Genomic DNA, 7,411 nt, shown 5'->3' on the forward strand with positions numbered 1-7,411 from the left:
ACTGATGAGATTCGTGATGCAGAATGATTGAAATAATCACATTTTATAAACACAGACAACAATAACAATAATGCTGCATGAGTCCAAACTGAGGTGGGAGAGAAGAGGCTATGGAGCAGGATGAGGAGCAGGCAGAGGGAGACACCAGTGATATACCAGGGAGGAGACGATGGTGGGAGGAGCCAGAGGATGACCCAGAGTAGAAGGCCAACGGTGGAGCCGATGGAGGGAGGAGCCATGGTGGCAGAGTTGAGGTGACTGAGGATGATGGTGGAACCGGAGGGAAGACGCTACACCACTGAATCAGACTGTTCTAAATTCTCTATTAGTGTGTTTGGATGATGTTAAATCCAGGCTTTCCAATCCACAGTTTAATACTGTATGTCTCAGCTGGATTGAACTGCAATTCCTTTTATTATGACATATCTAAGTCGCAAATTTCTCGCTTACAAGTGGTACAAAATGCAGCAGCAAGATTTCTGAAGGGATGGAAAATATTTGCTCATGTTACTCCCCTTCTGTGATCTGTACTCTGGCTGCCGAGTTTAAAGTTGTACAAATCAGGGCTTAAAAAAAAAAAAAAAAAAAAATCAATCAATCAATCAATCAATCAATCAATCAATCAGTTCACTCCGAGAATCAGTATTTTAATGTTTCTGTTAATGCGTTCCTTTTGTAATATTATGTTTGATTTGAAACAATACCGGTTAATAACATTATTTTTAATTTTTTTCCCCCTATACTTTATACCAGAGATTGTATTGAACTTTATACTAAGAGCTTTTGACTAACCTCGTAACTCCGGTGGATCCTCAAGCAATCATCAAAACCTCATACAGCACTCAAAAAAAAAAAAAAAAAAAAAACTCTTTGAACGAACATAAAAAAATCATGGAAAGGATTTCCACATGATTAAGTTGTGGAAATCAGCACTATGCAATTCTGTTATTCCAATTTAATGTACTTACGTTGGGTCAACTTAATCTATTAAAGTTGATTCAACTTATTTACTATGGTTGGGCACAGCTTGACAAAACAACTGACTAAGGAAGAATCTATGTAAAATAGTTATGTCCAACTTACTCAATTCAATCATGGACAGTGGTTCCACATGATTGAGACAATAGATCCAATAGAATCAACCATGGTAAATTAACTAGAATCAATTGTGTTAAATTAAAATAAAATAAATAAAAAGCAATAAATAAATAAATTAATTGTTTTCATATACATTGATTTTTACAATTAATTCTTCTTGTTTAATTTTGTGATTTACATAACTTTTGTGATGTTCTGTCTAGAATCTAGATGTGATACTGGATTCATCCTAAATTGCTTCAACCAAAAACATAGTAAAGCCTAAATTGATCACAAGTCCATTGGTGGCAATGGTTTTACACTTTATTTCAACATTTACACTCCTAGTTCAGCCCCTTTGCAAAGCATGATGGGAAGTGAAAATCCTGTTTTATTGAGTCCTGGTTGGGTTTACTTGATTGAAACATGTTTTCATTTCAATATGAAAACATCAAGTTAAGTCAAAGAGTAATCGTTTCAAGTCAATTTAACATGAATCAATCACATTTAAACCAGAAACCTGATACAATGGTGTTGAATCAAAATAAATTGTTTAAATAAAGTGAACAGCATCAAAAATCATTTTTTTGAGTGAGTTGCTCCACCCTCGTCAAGTCCTGCACGCATTTTGGAGACCGTCTCTTGTTACACAACTACCCATCTAGGGCTGGAGAGCAAGTAACAAAGTAAGAAAATAAATAAAAATAAGAAAAAAAAAAAAACCTTGGAGAGAGAACCAGGGCAATCCAACCTCCGTTCCAGAGTCAACACAAACACCAATTCAAATTAATATCTTTTAATTTGAAAAGATAAAGATTGATAATCAAAAACAGTAATCTCAAAGTAAGAATTAACAAACATGTGGGAAACAAAGACTTCAGGGGAGGCCAAAATAACAAACAAAACCAAACTAACTAACCCAAGAATATTTATAAATTACCTAGAAAAAGATCATCCAAAATTAAGGTACATAAAACTTCTCTTTTTCTCCTGGCTATGGTCAGACAGGAAGAAAGGGAAGTATAAACAAAAATGGCACCCTCCCCCTACATTCCCTTAAATCAAAAAGAACATAAAGCAGGCTACTAACAAACATAGGTAACATAAGACATAAAAATAATCAAAAGATGTTAAGCAACTTCAGTTCTCTTTCTGTTAAGGATCACAATGGTCTTCATTGCCTGCATTGACCCTCAAACATTATAGTTGTAGTTGAGGCCTGGAGGATTTTTCTTTGTGTTGTTGAAATGACAAGATGCTGTTTTTAGCACTGCAAAACCAAATCCACTTTGCAGCTCTTCCAAAGGATGAGGTCTCATACTTGAATTGATATGGCAAAACCGACACCATTATTACTGTTCATATCACTGTGTATCAAGTGCTGAGGAAGACCCGGAGCTGAAATTCAGATATGGTAATTCGTTTCAGACATGTGTTGTATCGATTGATTACAATAGACTGGGCCATCTGACCAATCAGAGCAGAGTTGGCTCTCAGAAAGGAAGGATTTAGAGAGAGATTTAGAATCTTTTTGAACCGTTATGGGATTTATTTATTTATTTATTTATTACCTTTGATGTAGGCTATGTAAACCTATTTTAGGAGACCTACAAAACAAAATTAAGCATAAAAGGGACACTTCCACCACATGATATTAATTTGATAGTTTGACAAAATTACACTTTACAAGTTGTCTGGCTATCACCAGACCAAGCTCAATTTAAAGTTGAACACTGGTCTGGGGAGTCTGGAAGTATTTCCTACTGCACAAGAGGCGTGATCAACGAGCATTATTCACGCAATTGGATAGTCCTTCAACCAATCAGATCAACCATCCGGGTGACGTACTTTGCAGAGCGACGCAAAAACTCCAGACAGGTTTAGTTTGTATTGGTTTGTAGCATTGATCAGCGGTTTGATCAATGGCATCGAGCGATTTTTGCAGGTTGTGCAAAAAAACATGAAAGTGAGTGGTATTTACACCCACTCGAGCGATTTGTTTGCTAAACTAAAGAAGTCATTCAGCATCATCGAGAGGTTAAAAGGAATTGGATTGACGGTCGTGCTTGCCATTGCTTCTCTATCGTCATTGTGTTATACCCGCCAATAGCGAGCAAGGTGGATAAGCCAGTCTGTGATTGGTTCCCGCAAAAGTGTAACAGAAGCAGTAGAAATGAATGTACGGGTTTCCAGACTGAGTTGCCGGGCGAAATAAAAAAATCGCCAGCAGATCAGGCTGGGTTTACCCAGTCTACTTTACTGATGATAATTACAGCGTTAACTACTGGCACAAGCTGATTGGTCCATGTCACATCTGCAGCCAGTGAGCTTGTTGCTCACACACTTGATTGGTTAAATTCACTATAGCAGTTTGCAGTGTGCTTCAATCCAGATTTCCTCTGGATTCAACACATTGATAAGTGAATGTTTTTTCTTTGTCTGCTTTATCATTTTCTTATGAAGTAGCCAGTCACGAGGTTAATGTGTGTGTTATGTTAACAGTCCTGTTTAATGGAGTGAGTTGAATGAATCAGAGTGAATTGCTGGGCATGTTAGCAGCTAGCGGATATGCTATTGCACTTATGCTACAGCAGTAAGCAAACAATGTAGTGCATGAGGATACAGGAATAAGCTTTGCTGAAATCTTCAAAGTGAAATGGGATTTCGCTTTTGTATTTGCATATCAAATGGAGCTACAGCAAGTTGTGCACAGCAGCAGCATACAACTAAATCAAATTGCATATCAACAGCAACAGAACACTAGCTAATGTAACGTTAGACACTGTGTCTTGCTAAATGAGTTAAGATTCATGTGTTGGCTAATTAATTGATCATGCAATGACATTATCATGATTATGCAAACAATGTATTCACCTGTTGACATACGAAGCACACAAGCAGCTGCATTCAGGCAGAGAAATATTTGGGCGTAAGCTTTTTCCATAACTACAAGATGAACAGCTTTTTATGCTAATCAGATATCTTATTAGTTGGTTTAAGGTAAGTGACATCACTGCTGTCACATAAAAATTATAACATCGTTTCAACTTACCTAGAGTGTGTAAGGCAGTTTTCCAGGTATTTCCCAGGTATTTCAAGAGCACCCTAGTTGATGCTTTTTATATTTGGCAAACGTGCACCTATATCTGTGTTAGCCCAGATAGCATGTAGTAATCGGCCCGAGCTCGGCTGCCCCGCGGCGCCTGCGGCTCAGACTCGGCATCAGTGTATGTTAACTGGGCCGATTGTGGGCCGCAGCTCGCTCTGGATATCATTGTTTCCATTTGCGGAACGTTTTGCAACGGTTGGCAGTGTGGCCGATCATCACGGACATTCTAAATTGGACTGATTCTAAATTGTGGCCATCCGAGGTGTTTCTATCTGTCAGAATCACTCGCTCAAAACACTGGAGTATTTGCCTTAACAGACATGAATGGGAGAACATTGTGCAGCGTGGACAGCTCATTGATGTAGCAGCGCTTTCTGAGATTGTTACAGGTTGAGTTGAGTGACTGTTCTGTGTTTGTAGGGAATAGTCTTTAGAATATAGATATATAACTTCACTCCTTTTACTTATGAATGGGATAAACTGCAACATGCAATATGGCGTATTTAGTCCCACCTTCTAAGTAAAACAGGTATTTGCCGATTGGTAAGTCTTTGTGTCACTACAGCTGCCGTTAGAATCTCCGGTTCCCATAGAAACCTGAGACTCGCTCTACTATGTAATTCATTGAATAGTTCATGCTGCTGTGAGGTTCTGAAGTGACATCATAACATGAATTCACTATCAAATTTGCTTTGGGGCTACAGCAAATATCGTACTTTAGTGCAGCAGCAATTCAGATTGCATGTAGCCAAAATATAACAGCAGCAGCATATATAAATTCAGACGACAATGTTAGAGATTTTGCTAACAAACAGCAGCATGCATAGCTATTTATACTGTTGCAAATAATATTAACAGCAGTAGCAATAAGTAGACAATATTTGGGAAAAAAAAAAAAAAAAAACTTAACTGCCTTTGTGCAGCAGCAGTATGCTATGCTAGCAAATCACAGCAGCATGCATAGCAAAATCATACTGCAACATTGCAAACTGTATTAACAGCAACAAATTCTGTAGGCTATTGCATGAAGTTAATATCATTAATAGCAGAATTGGAAATCTATGTAGTTGTGTAAGCATACAGTGAAAAGCGTTGTGATGGTGAACTTGTTACACGGGTCTGCATTGGAGTGTACGCTGTGACAGCTAGAGGCTGTTCACACTGGACACGACAAGCAATCATGCAATTCATTTGTATTTTGTGTCAAGTAGAGTGAGCGTATAAGGTAGGTCTTAATAGAAATTTTCAATGTACAGCTTGACCTATTATGTATTTTATCGATTCGTCGCGTGGTGGCGTAGACATAGCGTAGACATGGCGTAGACAGAGTACAGTAAAATAGGCTTTGCTTACATTTTCGCTATTTAACCCCATTTACAGCAATTCTAATTATTTTTTCTTCATCTCTATCACCACTAGTTAATTTCTCTGGGCTTCGCTAGCCCAGACACATTTTTAGCCAAGTCACTAGTTTTAAGCTATCTGGTCAAGTGACCAGGTACACACAGTAATAATACACTAGTGTTAAGCCATTCGGCAAAGCAGGCCCAGGCACGCATAGATAGCAAACATGCAGTTCCCATGGCTCTCAGGAACAGAAGCAGTAGATATGTCTTGGTGATAGATCTGCATGTTTTTGCGGCAATATTAATTTCATCTTTCTTCTGCTTTGATGGGGGATCATTCAAGCATATTAATGTATAGTAACAGTATGTTTCCATGCTCACAGCAGCATCACATTTGGCTGTATTGACATCTCTCGTTCCAGCTTTGTTGGGGTGTTATTGATATATGCTATTTGTGCAGCAGCACTAGGTCTTACCCGCAGCAGTGTATCGACATATGTATTGGCAGTAGCAAATTCCTGTACTTGCTCTCCAGCATCAGAAATAATCAGCAGCAGCAGCAATAATCTACAACAACAGCAATAATCTAAAGCAGCAGCAATTCAGAAGCAGCGTAGCAGATCTATTCTGCCAGGACCAAATACATTAACATTGTCATATCCATTACCATGCTAACAATCTTCAGAGAGTTGTCATGATTGAAATACATAGTTCAGTCATGAAACTCTAGAGGGTGCAGGCTGTAACGACGTAGCGGTTATTAATCAATTTATGGATTAAATATGAATATAATAATTCATAAAGCCTTATGAATAAATTATGATTCATATATCGACCCAACGGGGAATTAAACATATATTGTGAATTAATTACAACGAATTATAATCAATTACATATATGCTTAGTTCTGGTTTACTAATTATTTAGAGAAACCGTTAGTTTGTCCGGCAAACCGTTGCTTCTCATAGAATATTGTGAACGGAGTTATTCTCTGGCCAATGAGAATAAATTCCTATTATAGCATCAAAGCATAAAACGATCGAAAAACGTTAAAGTGACTTGGTCTTCAGTTGAAAGAACAAACAGAACAATCGAGCATGAATTAAGTGTTTAATATATGCAGCTACGACTACAGGGATTATACGTCTAAAATATATACAGAAGGTATACACATATATATATATATACACAAGAGTGAAAATGAAGAAAAGACAGGAAAAGAAAGATGCTCAAAGAATGGCAAATTACACAGTTAAACCTTTTTGAGAGAGCCAGCACAGAAATCAGTTTAAAAAATTTCAGGTAAATTCTAATACTTGCTTATTGGTCCAAGTCCGTGTGTAGCAGTTTCATTGCGCCTGGCTGGATTGGTCCTTTCCGAGAGGGTTTCTCCGGCGGGGTTTTCAAAAGAGGTTTAAACTTAAGTAACTTAACCGAAGAGAGAGAGAAAGAGAGAGTCCAGAGAAGTGGTCCCGAAGATGAGCGCGATGGCAGCGCGTGGTCACCGGAGGCGTCCGTGCGCGAGGTGCTCGTGAGACGATCGGGAGACAAAGGAGAAGAGCAGGCGTAGAAGGTGTGTGTCATTGTTTTTATGGAAACCCAAGCTAACACACCTCCTGAATTGTAGCGACCAATAGATGCGCAGCACTATTTGGCGGGCAAAGTTCCTTTGTTTGGTCTCCTAGCTGAATTTGCATACTTAATGACTATCAGATCGGATTTCGAGATGGAGTCCGTTCTTCACAGGATCATTAAACACATAGAAAAATGCATTTGTCCGCTGTGTGACATATCTCAATGAATAGCTCGAGTCCGGAGCTTTACGGAGAGATCAAACTTGATACATCAGAAAGGCATAGAAAAGAAGTTATGGTTTACA

This window comes from Megalobrama amblycephala, linkage group LG16 (genome assembly GCF_018812025.1).
Source record: "Megalobrama amblycephala isolate DHTTF-2021 linkage group LG16, ASM1881202v1, whole genome shotgun sequence".
NCBI lineage: Eukaryota > Metazoa > Chordata > Actinopteri > Cypriniformes > Xenocyprididae > Megalobrama > Megalobrama amblycephala.